Here is a 15,421-nt window from a genome sequence, read left to right as displayed (position 1 = left end):
AAACACACACACACACACACAGAGACAGAGAGAGAGAGAGACAGAGAGAGAAATTGAAAAATAAGGAAAAGCCACGCAATGAAGATAACATATAAAATGTCTCACTGATAAATCCATATCCGCAGATCATGTGCGCATCAGAAACAACCAATTCTTTTTTTCATCAAAGGAAGACATTTGGGTTCGGTGCCAAGTTCAGCTCACCCTCCTACTCTTCATTTCTCTCCTACCACCCTTGACCGATAGCTCCTCAATTTCTCTCTCTCTCTCTCTCTCTCTCTCATTTTCTCTAACTAGCAGTCAATGTAGCATGGTGAGACTTAATGTTCCCAAACCAATGTAACTATGATTATTTTTTCCATTCAAAACTACCTATTCACTGTTACTTATTTGAAATTCATACTTGGTGTGTATACATTATTAACACAATAAGACAATTTTCATTTGTAAATATTTATATATATTTCCCTTTTATTTTCTTGATTTTTACTTTTAAATTGATTCTTTAAGTTGTGTGGTGTGTGTGTGTGTATGTGTGTGTGTGTCTGTGTGTGCTGTATGTACACGTGAGTGCAGGTACCTGGGGAGGGTAGAAGTGGCCGTCAGATTCCCTTGAACTAGGGTTAAGGGAGCTGCCCGATTTGAGTGCTGGAAACACCGTAAGAACAGTCTGTGCTCCTAACCACTGAGTCGTATCTCCAGACCCTCTTTTCTTATTTCTTAAACCATACTTAATTTTAATTGTTGATACACAGCAGCCATGGCTGGCCTTGAACTTGTGGTGATCTGGCCACAACCTCCTGAGTACTGGGTTATATGAATGTGTCACCAGGTTCTTATAAGGTTTTTAAGGGTTTTTTCCCCTTCCTGTCATCCTTCCGTATTTTCTTCCTTCCTTCCTTCCTTCCTTCCTTCCTTCCTTCTTTCCTTCCTTTCTTTGACACTTTTTTACTATATAGCCCTGACCTAAACTGTCCCAAGGAGACCAGGCTGCCCTTGAGTTTATGGAGATCTGCCTTTCCCTCCTGAATGTTGGGAATAAAGATAGACCCCACCATACTTGGCTTGTCTGTGCTTTTGAGCATTGTCTATTATCTAGTGAGCAGGACCGACTGCTTTGTAGCGCTCAGTGCTAAAGAAACACATGAGGACCCGTATTCATCAGAGCCTGGATCAAAGTGTGAGCCCCCTGAGTGTGGGGCACTGGGTGACAGCGTAAGTTACCCCTCCCACCCCAGTGCTAACAAGAGCACACATACATACATTTCTCTAGCTCTAGACTGGAATACAATTAATGAAAAATTCGAATTGAAAATGAAACAATGGCCAGACCGTGGTGGCGCACGCCTTTAATCCCAGCACTTGGGAAGTAGAGACAGGTGGCTCTCTGTGAGTTCGAGGCCAACCTGATCTACAGAGTGAGTTCCAGGACAGGCTCTAAAGCTACACAGAGAAACCTTGTGTCAAAAAACTAAAAACAAAAAAATTAAAGAAAAAAAGAAAATGAAACAATATGGACCTTCCTCAAAACAAACAAACAAAAAAAAAAGTGTAAATCCCTACGGTGGTTTCTATTCACTCCCTAAGGGTTCACTCATTGTTGATAACTGGCCCAGAGAAAATGTCGTTTGTCACGGCACCTGGCCCAACCGCTGGAGTGTTTTGGGCGACCAGTTTTCAAAGGTTTGGAACTTAATAAACTACACTAAAATGTGCAAACCACGGAAGAATGCTGATGTCATCTTCCCCTGGGGCTGGAGGGGTTCTGTGCTTTGGGAGCCTTGATGAACATTAGCACCAAGCAGCTAACTGATGGTTGCCTTGATGGAAAGGCTAATAAAGCCGGTTCCCAGCTGAGGGAACTCCAAAGAGCAGGTTCCTCAGGTCCAACACTAAATCACTGTGCCATTGTTCGTCATCAGCTGCCCTTTGTCCCCATTCTAAGAACTTCTTTAAGCCCTCAACCAGTGTGCTCACATTGTATCCAGTGCTCACATTGTATCCAGTGTGCTCCCTGCACTGTGTTCTCCTGAACACTGTGCCTTCCCCTTGGGGTAACAGACTGACTGTACCGTGTCTTCTCTGGCTAAGTTTATTAGATCTTAGTAGAATTTTCCTGTTGATCTGTGGGGTAGGAAAGAGCAATGTCCCGTTTTGACCTCAGGTCCCCGGCAGGATGGACTACAGGCACAGTGTGCTGGGGCAAGTGTGAGCCGTCAGGAACCCCTGTGAAGACTTGCTCGAGCACAGGAATGCTATCTTCATGATCTCTGGGGTGAAGTGAGGCAACGTGAGTTCCTGCAGGAGGGGGCAATGTGACCAGATAGCCACGCTGCCTGGTTCTTACCCCCGCTCTGCCTTTCCAGCAAACTGCTATAAATCATAGAAGAGAACATTAAAAAAAAAAAATCCTAGAAGCTGGGTGGTAGTGGCGTACACTTTTAATCCCAGTACTTGGGAGGAAGAGGTAGACAGATCACTGTGAGTTCAAGACCAGCCTGGTCTACAGAGTAAGTTCCAGAAAAGCTAGAGTTACACAGAGAAACGCTGTCTCGAAAAACAAAGAAAAAGAATCCTAGAAAACTATCAAACAAGGCCATGAATGTCACTGTTTCTTACCCCTCTGCCAAGCAGATGATGCTGAACTTCCCTGTTGCTCCTCCTCTTCTTATACCTCCCTGACCAGACACTATCTAAATGGATAAAGCTGAGAAACCACCAACCCAGGGTTCTTACCAGGAAGGTAACAGAGCAGACCAGCGCTAAAGAAATTGTAAAGATTGAACATTTAAACATTCAGAAATCTGGGTTGTGTCACCTACATTACCTAGCAGTGCTGGGCCAGCCTTGCAAAAACTCAAACCCTCAAACCCAGGCCAATCCCCGTCCCCGCCCTGTCACACATACATGGTTTATAAGGCTCTTCCACGGTCGCGCAAGCACTAGAACACCAGATCACATTCTGGCACAGTGGTTAATACTTCTTTGCACAGAAGAAAACCGGGGCTCAGGGCAGTTGCGTGTCTTGCTCACGGTTAGTGGACAGGAGAAGCAAGGGGAGGGTTTCTGATTTGGGGCTGTGTTCTTTCCACTCTCCCACACAGCTATTTATTGAAGTCTGGCTTCAGCTCAATGCACATTTATTTCTTCTTTTTCCAAGTGACGAGAGGCACCATTGGGGCTATAGGTCTAGTCTGAAGTTCTGCACCTCACAGAGCTTTCTGCTGCCAAATTTAGAAGTCATTGGCCTATGCTGATTCTCTCATTATCTAAGGAGGTTTCAGACCGGGGTGGGGGAAAACACAGATTAATTAATGAAAGAGTCTAGGATAGCTGGGAAGCTCTTGAGAGGAAGAGGAACTTGAGTCCAATATCATACTTGGTTTGCAGCAATAGATTCCAGGGTCGACTATTTAAATATGAAAATAAAAGCATAAGAAGAGAATATAGGATTCCCCCTCCTGTCTATAATCTCTGAGTGGGAAGAGTCTATGAGTAATACAAAGCCTAGACACCATAAAATGTCCACAAAGTACTACTGTTAACCAAGTTAAAAATCAAAGAAGGGCTGGGGAGATGGCCCAGTGGGTTAAGATGCTCACTGCGCAAGCATGAAAACCTGTGATTAGACCCCCAGAATTGACCAAAAACAAAACAAAACAAAAAACCAACCGAGTGTGGGGATGTGTTCACCTGTAGCCCCAGCACCGGTTGTATGAGGCGTGGTGTAGATGGGGGCGGGGGGGGAGTGTTAGGGGCTTGCTGTCCAGACAGTCCAGCTGAAACATCAATCTCCAGGCTCAGAGAGAGACCCACCTCAAAAAAATACAATGCAAAGAAATAGAGGAAAACATCTGATATGTATATGTGTGCACATGTGTGTGTGCACACATCCATTGAGTCACAGAGGTGTGCGCACCCCCTACACACACACACACACACACACACACACACATTCATATATACCACACACACTTTTTGTTTTGAGGCAGAGAACACATTGAAGCAAATGTTAGCAACCAAAACACAGGAAGAAAGCTAAGTTTGTTATTGCCAGGTCCAAAGGAAACTCTTAATTCCCCAAACTCCGAAATGCATTCCACAATATCCAGAAATGAGCTCAAGCTGAACTAAAGGAGGATTCTGTCACTTAGATAAAAGCCAAGATTCCTCATGAACTTTTGAAACCAAGTCATGACCTTTACCCCTGGCAGAAGGGACACAAGGTTACCTGTGGCGCCTACCTACTAGCTTATCAGAGCTCATACTGGCCTCCAGGCTCCCTCAGTATCCCAAGTTCCTGTTCCACATCTCAAAGTCCAGGCTAGCATTCTAGCATTCTAGCCCTGCTCACCTCCTCCCTCCCCTAACCCCCCTGCAGCTCACCTGTTTCCCTCCCTGTCTATCACGTCCTTAGGACCCTGCTGTTCTCCGTTCTCTCCCTGCTGCTGCTCCTCTCACCGGTGTCCCTGTCCCTGCTGCTCTCTCATCTCTGCAGATAGCACTGACTGTGTCCGGTCTGCTGGCCGTGTCCGGTCTGCTGGCCGTGTCCAGTCTGTTGGCCGTGTCCCGTCTGCTGGCCGTGACCAGTCTACTGGCCGTGTCCCGTCTACTGGCCGTGTCCAGTCTGCTGGCCGTGTCTGGTCTGCTGACCGTGTCCAGTCTGCTGGTCATGACCAGTCTACTTTTCTCTCCCTCTGCTCTGGATTCTTCCAGCTGCCTCTGGCTGTCCCTTCCCTTATCAGTACGAAGGACTGGTCACGTCAGTTTATACTCTTATCTCTAAATAAGCTCCATGAAATAAGAAAGATACAGCCTATCCAACAGAGAAATATTCTTAACAAACACAAGAAGTAGTGCAATCCCTACACACACACACACACACACACACACACACATATGCATACACACGCACACACGGAAAGTAAGCAAACACTCCACTAGGATGTCTTCTTCTATGTGTCACACACAATATGCAAAATCCCCAACATTTGTTAACTGTGGAAGGAAACGGAACTCGTTACCTCTCTGGTGTATAATCTGAGTTTCAACTGATAATTTCTCAAAGAGCAGTTTGCACACTGGCAATGTCTTTACAAATTAAATGGGCACCTGGAGAAGATATCAGGAAATTTCCTGTCACCAAAATGTCAGGAAAACGATGGAGCCTGAACCTGCCTTCAACCTCATGCTATCTGTGTAGCCCAGAGAAGGAGGGCCAGGAAGTCAGAGTAGCCTCCACCTAAATGTTATACAAGCCTCCAATTAGGGTTTGAGGTACAAGTAATATCATTAACATTTGAAGTGGAAAAACTAAACAGCAGTTCCAGGATTTATAGCAAACAAGAGGGAGGTAAGGAGGTACCATACACACACCAAGACACACAGCCTCTCTGGTCACCCACAGCCTCCATCAAAGCAGTGTAATTGCGGAGTGGGTGAACCTGCAGAGACCCAGCAAAGTCCCATAAACAGGGTCCATTCAGTGTTGCACACGTGTTGCTCCACAGATTTGAACAAATACTTACTGACCATTCTGCTTATTTTATTACTTAACACCTTTACTTTTTAAAACTGAATGAATGGTACAAATTTTTTTTTTTTTTATTAATGAACGGTACAAACCTGGTGTCTGCGTTCGCAAATAAAATAGATACTTACTGCACACAGGAAAATATAGAAAGAACTCGAAGTAGGGAACAAAAAAAGAGGATGCTGGAACCCCCTAAAGTTATTTAGTTGCGATATAATTCACCGTATTTTTTCCTTCGGGGACTTCGCTCACAAACCCCAAGCCTTCTAAAGTGGAAATACTGACCCCAAGTGGTAACAAAAAGAACTTCCCTGCCAGAGAAATGGAAAATAAGACCAATTCAGGAAGCCGCTTGGCTACTTTGCAGGTAAAAGCCTTCTGTTGGCATCACTGGTGGGTTCATTTTGCAACATTTCTCGTGGGTATAAGTCTGAGTTGCGCCCAGAAAACTCACATTCCTGCTCTGTCCAACAGTCTGAGACCAGGCTGGTGCTGTTAATATTTGCGTTGCCTTTGTCTTTGGCATGTGCCTCTGTGTGTGTGTGTGTGTGTGTGTGTGTGTGTGTGTGTGTGTGTGTGTGCACGCGCGTGTGCCCTTCCTTGCCTGTGTATTTCTGTGTGTAGAGGCATGTGGATGGATGTAAATGAGTACTCACAAGGAGATAAAAATCACTAGCCTTATCTGAGGTGTACAGAGAAAATGTGAGCTTCCTTCTTCTGTCTATAGAGGGCGCTGGTTTTCTTTTTTTTCCTGTGGAAACAGCTAAAGCTCATCCCTACTTTGTCTTTTCAACCCTTGCAACCAGTCCTTTCAGTGACTCCCCTTTTCTGTTTGAATGACTTCAGGAGACTCGACATCCTTCAGATTTCTACCATACCATGAGGCATCTGGTATGAACGATAGGAGAACAGTTGTCTGTCCTCATAACACCATCTCATACAGGGCAGGCAGTACCTTCTTCTGGTGTCCGTCCTGCTACTGGCCACCTGGTAAGATCTTGGTGGTGCAAATTTAAGTCACCGAGAGTATTGATAAAAACACGCCAGCAGTTAAGAATAGTTTCCTCATTAGCAACCCCAAAGATAGAATTTCAGAATTCTAAAAAGGAGATCAAAGCCGAATTTTCCACCTCAGCCATGCTCAACAAACACTCTGCACCACCATTTTCTCAACCTTGGATCGGTGTCCCACATCCAGGTGACAACTATCTAGTCCTGCCTGGCTGATTCGTTCATGTTTGGAGGGAAGCATGAGGATTAAGAAAGAAAGAGGTAAGCAAGAGACAACTGATAGTTGGGACGGCATCTAGTAAATACTGAGATTTGCCCCATGTTTATTTCTTATAGGCTTTATATACCTCAATCCAAAGAGGAGGGGGAAGGGAAGAGGCTTGTTTACCATGACACAAGGAACAAACAAAATATTTACCTTAATACTCAAAACATCAAGTAACCATACCCTAGGTCAAAACATCCTATTAGTAGACAGCCACATCATAGGTGAAACCTCCTGTCATAACCTTGAAGGAGCTAGAATAGGTGAACTCTCTAACCTTTAGTCAAGGTGGAATGGATCCACTTCTGTGGGCTCTCACAGACCAGGACAGGGTAGTCATGAGCTTGTGAAATGCACGCATGTGTGCGCTCTCTCTCTCTCTCTCTAACCTTCATCTTCAGATTTAATTCCTCTAGTCTGGAACTGGGACTGCTCACTATTAGAAGCTTGGGTACATTCATTATGCAGTCATGGTTGTAAACCAAAAGTCTGCATAAGAGGCACATATTTAATGTGACAACGTATGAATTTAACAAGCAAAACAATGGGCATATTTGTTTTCTATCCATTGATATGGAATGCATGTGTGTATTGCCTTGGCCAGAAATAATTCACATACTAATGTTCTAATCCCCAGTCTGAATGCACTGGGAGACATATTAGCTCCAGAGGTCTACATTAATTATAAACTGGTTGGCATATTAGCTTCAGCTTCTTATTAACTCTTATATCTTAAATTAGCCCATAATTCTTGTCTATGTTAGCCATGTGGCTTGGTACCTTTTATCAGTGAGGCATTCTCATCGTGCTTCCTCTGTGTCTGGATGATGACTGAAAACTGACCCTTTCCTCTTCCCAGAATTCTCCTGTTCTTATTGCCCCACCTCTACTTCCTGCCTAACTACTGGCCAATCAGCATTTTATTAAAACAATGCAAGACCATTGTCCCACAGAAGTTCAGGTTTGGAGACCTGTATTCATTCCCTAGAACTAATATAAAGGTGAAATGAGAAAACTGACTCACTGTTCTGTGGCTTCCACACGTGCTGTTACATGTGCGTGCGCGCGCACACACACACACAAACACACACACACACACACACACACACACACACACACACACACACCACGAGAGACAGACAGAGACAGAGAGACAGAGAAGTGTCCTTCCTCTCATGAGGGATCTCCAGGGAGGATCTAGTGGGAAGGGGCCATCTGAAGACAAAGAACTGACCCCTCCCCAGGGAGAATCTACCGGTTCCTTGCTCCTGGATTTCCCAGCCTCCAGATACATGAGAGATAAACTGTTGTTGCCATCTGGTCTACAACATTTCTGTTAGAGCTGCCTGAATTTAGGAGCTGGCCTGATGACCCTGGAGACTATAGCTGATGAAATTCACCTAATTGTCCAATTAAAGTTGTGGGGTTTTGTTTTTCCCTCCCCCAACTTCCCAAGCTGTATGAGGTAAACCTCTTCCTTCGGCAGAAGCTGCAGTTCTGGATCCTCTGCCCTTAAACATAGTATATTTATAATAACTTGTTATTAGCATTTGTGTGTTCATGGTTTATGTGTGAGTTTGTGTGCACATGTGTGCAAATGAGGATGCTGGAGGAGAGCCTCTAGTATCTTGCCCTATCACACCTTAGTTTGTTCCCTTGAGGCAGGGTCTCTCACTGAACCTGGAGCTCACGTTTTTGACTATACTGCTGGCCAGCACACTGTGGCAGTCATTCTGTCTGCATTCCCCACATGCTGGGGTTACAGGTATGAGTAGCTGCACCTCACTTTTTACAAGGGCACTGGTCCTCATGCTTGCATGGCTGATATGGGATTCCCCTCTGTATACTATGAATATGTCTTATTACCATTGACTATTAAAGAAGCTGTTTCATCCAATGGCTTAGCAGAGTAAAGCCAGGCAAGAAATCCAAATAGAGATATGGAGAGAAAGTAGGCGGACTCAGAGAGACACCATGTAGTTGCCGAAAGAGAAAGACACCAGTCGCTCACCAGAACCTTACTGGTAGGCCACAGCCTTGTGGCAACACACAGATTAATAGAAATGGGTTAGTTTAAGATGTAAGAATTAGCTAGAAATATGCTTAAACTATTAGCCAAACAGTGTTGTGATTAATATAGTTTCTGTGTTATTATTCAGGTCTGGGCAACCAGGAAATGAATGAGTAGTCTCCACCTACAATATGGCATCCAGATATTTGATGCCCACCACCCACTTCTTGTAACACGAAGGCCGGCTTGTTGGGGTTTCTGTCCCACCCAGTACCCCAACAGCCAGCAAGCAACAAAGAGAAATTACACACAGGACTCCATAAGGTTATAAACTGATTGGCTCATTAGGTCAGGCTACTTATTAGCTCTTATAACTTATGTTACCCCATTATTCTTATCTACGTTAGCCACATGGGCTCATTACCTTTCTCAGTGTGACAGCTTACATGTTGCCTCTTCGGTGGTCTGCCTAGGAGTGGCTGAGAGAGAGCTTCTGCTTCCAGAATACTCCCAGTCTCTTTGCTCCACCCCTACTTCCTGTCTGGCTTTCCCGCCTATACTGCCTGCCTGGCCAATCAGCGTTTTATTAAAATATGATTGACAGAATACAGATAATTCTCCCGCACCAACTTCTGGTCTGAGTGCTTGTGTGTCCACTTGGGGCTGGGAGAAAGTCGTTGAGACCATGCCCATGGCTCAGTGTTCCCTGCCTAGGCAGGTGGCAGGATCGGGTCTGCTAGGTGTGCACAGGCAGGAGAGCATGGCAGATTCCCACGGCCATACACTGTGACATTTCCAGGCCACACAATGTGCTGCATGACAGATTTAGCTTTTACTCAGACAAAAAAGGTGCTTATGTGCTGCATGATGCTACCCAGAGTTGAGATGATGAGTGCGGCTTTCACCCAGCAGTCCCAGAACTGGTAGCAAATGTTCCTCTGCCATATTGAAAGGCCAAGAGAGGCAGAGCCAGCATCCAGAGCCACTTTGACCAAGCTACTTACCATTTTTAAAACACTCTGATCAGAAAATGATTGCTGATACACAATAAAGACAGATTCAGACAGAAACAAACCTCTGAATGGGTCACAGTATGTTTAAAAAATGTATATAGGCTTGGGAGAGAGAAGCAAAAGAGTGTAGACAGTTATTAAAAGAAATAAATCATTTTAAAAAAGAATCAAAGTCTTTACAGAGACAGACAGCCATAGATTAAAGGAGTAAAGAAAAACAAGTCACATAAATATGGAAAATACATAGAGAGTTTGGGTTATGTATATTATTGTGTTTTCTTTGAATTTTTTGACTGTAAATGAGCTAAGTATAGAGAGACATTTCATTGTTTAGGCTGCTAAGCTAAACCAACATATATATTTTAAAGGTATTTTTACTTCAAAATTTGGGTCTAAGGATATGTTGCTTTGGAAAAGAGGTTCTGCTTTTGTTTCCACAGAGGATAAAAAGCTGTGGATTCCTTATTGCTAATATGGTTTGATCAAACAAGACCCCTGAAGCAATGGCCCAGGTGGTCCAACATCCATAACAGCTTCAGGACTGCTGGCTGAGACGGATCTATCACACAGACTACCCTATGAAAGACCTGATTACCAGTGCCCCCAATCAGCCGGAGGTAGTCTAGAGAACAATGTTCAAATTTCCTAAATGACTGTTTATAAATGTTTATTTACTTTTAAAGGGGGATCTGCTATTGAGGTGAATACTTTGCAAAGATATGGATCTTGGTTTATTGATACAAATTTAAAGTTAATCATGTTATATGTATATTTCTGCTCTTGATTAAGGTGTTGAGTTTGTGAAGCTCATTTAAAAATGTAATATATAATTAAGAAATAGAGATTAATAGATAGTCATCTATAATAGTCAAGGTTGTAGTCATGTTAGTTAGGTTTTCTAGATATACAGAGATATAGTTCAGATGGATAGGGGATTCTTCAAATCTTTCAAAGACTAATAGAATATGGCATTTAAAAATGTTTTAAGAACTTAGGACTTTTTAAGACAATGAGACACATCTGCTCCTGACAGCACCAATCTACTTTAAGAGAATGATGGGCATTGAAGAGGCTCCTTAGAATTTGTTAGCCATTTTGGCAAGAAACTGCTCTTGCCTGAACTGCTTGATGGTATGCTGTATGATCTGGACATGCAGGACCCACAGAAAAATGACTGCTGATCTTGCTTAAAGGTGAGACAGTCCTTCTGAGTTCCTGCTTAATGAAAGATACTGCCAGACATTCTGCAGGATACAGAAGGAAGTGACTGACAAACTGCCAATAGAGGGAAAACATTTATGCTTCATAGAAAAGTCTAACAAATACTATGGGCCTGTAGGCTGAAGATGGATGCCCCAATGTTGCAGAAAAACTTTGGATGACTGTCCCAATGTCTCTGTCAATTCTAGAGTTTTGAAAGTTGCTTACAATGCATTTCCTGTTAACTTAGGTAATATATCCTTCTGGGGTCCTTGATGGAGTTGAAGAATAAATAGTTATAATTATAGTTTTCCTTAGTTATGATAAAAATAAATTAGATATGAAACTTTAGACTCAAAAAAATGTAACTGTAATTCTTGACAGATATCTGTTTTGTTATATGTAACCTTACTATGTCAAAGTTAAGATTTCCATTTTTATTTGGACAGAAAAGGGGAGATAATGTGGGATTCCTCTCCATATGCTATGAATATTTTTTATTACCATTGGTTATTAAAGAAGCTGTTTTGGCCAATGGCTTAGAGTAAAGCCAGGTGGAAATCCAAACAGAGATATGGAGAGAAAGTAGGCGGAGTCAGAGAGATGCCATGTAACTGCCAAAGGAGACAGACGCCCGGAACTTTACCTGGTAAGCCACAGCATTGTGGTAAAACACAGATTAATAGAAATGGGTTAATTTAAGATATAAGGGCTAGCTAGAAATGTGACAAAACAGTGTTGTAATTAACATAGTTTCTGTGTGATTATTCAGGTCTGAGCGACTGGAAAATGGAAGAGCAGTCTCTGCCTACACATGGCAAGTGCTCTTACCCACTAAGCCATCATCCCAGTCTTTCTTCTGCCTTTTCTAGTAGAGCCTCAGCTGACCAGTAGTATGAAAGTTTCCTATTTCTGTCATCAAGTAACCTGTGGCCTCAGAACATGTTTGACAGGAGCTGACCTCCGTGCACCACAACAGCAAGTAGTTAGCCTTTATATCTATAAATCTTAGTTAAATATAGACTTGGGATTTGGCGCATGATGCATGCAAGCTGAACTATTGTCTCTACAATGTTCTAACATTGAATTTTCCTTATTTAAGTTTTAGAAAGAAAAGGATTATTCATAAGTCTGCACTTTGGAAATGACTATTGCATTGAAATTGATTTTCCATGTCACCCTCCCCCTTCCATAAACTTCTCTTTTTGAGAAACACTTAAACATTTAAAATAGAGCCTCAAGGTTGCTAAGGGCCAAGTTTGGCATCACATGTGTGGATTGTGTCTACAGGGCGGTTGAACCCCCTTTTCCTCCCAGGTGCTGATAAAAGACTTGTATTTCCTGGAGAGGAATGAGGTGGGGGTGGCTGTATCATCAGCAAAAACAGTCTTAGAGAGATGGTTTGGCAAGGCTGCTTGAGAACTGAGCCCTCTGGCCTTCTGGACCTGGGTCAGGAGTTGATAAAGTTTCTATGAGGCTCTTTGGACAGAAACAGAAATGACATCTTTAGGTATGTAATTAAAGACTCATGTTTGTGTAGGATGCCCAGCCCTTTGAGGCGCATTAAGGTTACACTCTAAATGGAGAGTCTTTTTAAAGAATGGGAGGGGAGAGGGGCAGAGGCAATTCAAGTGCATATTAAAGGTGTGTTCTTTGAGGAAGTCTGCAGGGTTTGAGATGAGGGATGTATGTGGAATCAAGGGCAGTGGGAGAAGATGGGTCAGAAGGAACTGGATAGACACAACACAGGCAACTGCCCATGTGTTGGAGCTGGGGGACAATTCAGAGTTGTCACCCATGGCAACAACCTACCCTGACCATTGAGCAGTAATCGCTGTGGGTTTCCCCCATGGGAAGTTCTGACCTGAGGTATGAAGGCTTTCCCTCAGAGCCATCAGTCTCCTGCCTGAGGAGCTGGGCAGCCTTTGTTGCATCCTCTGCAAGGGTCAGTGACTTGATGGTCACTGTGTATGCTGGAGAGAAGAAGGTCCCTGTTTGCCAGCCATTACACTGCCACCTAAGATGTCTCAAACACCTAGGCTACAACTGCTACAATAGCTCCCTTAACCTTAGGTACCCCCATAAAACACAGGAAAGAGTAACCAAGCTATTTAACAGATCTCTTCAAAGCATGAAAGTCAAAATCATACCAAGTTTAGTTCAATTCTACACACTTTTAATGTTTTGGCTAACTATTCTGTTTTGTCTTTCAATGAATTGTCTAAAGATTGCAGAAGTAGCTTTTAAAATTGCATCTTTCTGACTCGACCCCTCGACCCAGTGACTTTGTCCTCTAGGGCCTGTTTCTACTGTTCTTTGTTTCTCAGACCTTTGCTCAAATGTCGCCATCTCAGGAAAGTCGCCTCAGAGCAACTTGGTTTAAATCAGCCCAGCCCCATCCCCAGACACTCTGTCCCCCTTACTCGTCCCCATAGCTCGTACACCAGCCAAATCTGCTGATTTAATAACTTCATCTACTGTCTGTTTCCATGGAACAGGCTCTAAGCTCCAAGAGAGCAGGGACCAGCCATGTTTTTTAGTCTACATGTCTAGAGCCTGGAAGAGCATCCAGATCCTGGAAGGTACCCAACAACAAGTTGAATTCATGGCTGGACTCTTAGCTTCCATCGTCTCTCTTCTGGCCATTGGCAACAGTGTCTAGCTGGAATCACAGCTCTGGGTCTCCACCCTAATCTTCCACACAGATTCTACCAGCCAGCGTGCTCACCTCCAGGGAAATCTGACGGTCAGGGCAAATGTTGAAGTGTTTGCTAAAGTGAGCCATCCCTACAGGTGGCCACTATTGCTAGTACTTCATTACATCATCAACTTCTAGCTAAAGGGTGTGTGCCCTGGAGGTTGGAACCAGAATCGAGCAGGGTTTTCCGGGTTACTGGAATTGGCAAGGCTGAGTGGTTGGTCATCTTCATGAGTAGGAGTCACCCGAGGACGCCGCTGGGCACCAACAGCTGGCGTTCCAGAGCTTAGTGAGCCAGTTATAGGATCGCCTGCCAGAGCTGCTGCCTCTCTCACCCTGTGCTCGTGTCTTATCTGCAGTCCAGAGGGACAGGAGGTTTAGATGGTGGACTCAGGAATTTACTGAGCAGGAGAAAGGATGGAAAAGGTTTGGGACAGCGTGGGGAGCAGTCATGAGTCACTCTGTCTTAGAGTTTTGGAAAGGTTTGTAAGTGGAATATAAATAGTCCTGAAACCCAAGACAGGGAGATCCCAGCCAGACACCCAGGCTCACACTTGTAAGCCCAGCACACACGAAGTAGAATCAGAAAGGTGAGGAGTTCAAAGTCATCACTGGTCACATAGCGAGTTCCAGGCCATGTAACTTGGCTACATGAAACCCTGCCTCAAAAAGAAAAACAAGCCAGGCGGTGGTGACGCACGCCTTTAATCCCAGCACTCAGGAGGCAGACACAGGTGGATCTCTGTGAGTTCGAAGCCAGCCTAGTGTACAAAGTGAGTTCCAGGACAGACAGGGGTATGCAGAGAAACACTGTCTCAGAGGGCGTGATGGGTGGGGGGCAGAGAGAGAGAGAGACAGAAGGAGAGAGAGAGAGAGAGAGAGAGAGAGAGAGAGAGAGAGAGAGAGAAAGAGAGAGAGAGAGAGAGGAAGAAAGAGGAGGAGGAGGAGGAGGAGGGAAGGAAAACCACAGAGAAGGGGCATAGGCTAGAGATACGAATGTGAAGGAAGCCAGGTGTGGCAGGGCTAGAGTCCTCCAGGCACCCAGGGTCCATCACTGACTGACAATCCCTCCTCCCAGCCAGTGACCAACAATCAGCTCAGCCTGTGGTCTGGGGTTGTCATTGCACTGAGACGGCTCCCATTCCCTTTGCCTGGTCCCAGTTCACATGCCATGACGAGAATCTCTTCATTGCTTCCCGCTCTCCTCCCTGGTTCATCCTGCCTCGTTAGTTTTCATGAGGTGACACATTTCTCAGTCAGCCTCCGCTCAGGCACATTCAATAGCTCCCATGTCTTTGCAAACAAAACCCCAACTCTCCCATTCAGACTTTCTCTGTAGGAAATGCCTGGCTTTCTTCACGTCCACGGGGCATGCTCAGGCTGTAGCCTGACTGTTTCCTGTTCCTCTGGAGTTTTATAAATACGGTTAAATGAAAGGTAGAAGGGGGCTTGAGTGTTGGTTGAGTGGCTAAGAGCACTTGCTGTTCTTGCAAAGGACCCAGGCTGGATTCCCAGCACTCACAAGGCTCACTACTCCTTAGGTACCTTGCATGCATATGGTGAACAGACATACAATCAGGCAAAGCACTCATACACACAAAATAAAATAAATATAATTTTTTAAAAGAAAAAATATGGAAGCCACCTGTACTGCTATATGGCCATTAATTCCCTTCTTCCGTCGTTTCTC

The sequence above is a fragment of the Myodes glareolus genome, chromosome 7 (assembly GCF_982192425.1).
Source record: "Myodes glareolus chromosome 7, mMyoGla1.1, whole genome shotgun sequence".
Taxonomy (NCBI): domain Eukaryota; kingdom Metazoa; phylum Chordata; class Mammalia; order Rodentia; family Cricetidae; genus Myodes; species Myodes glareolus.
This window is presented reverse-complemented; position numbering follows the sequence as displayed.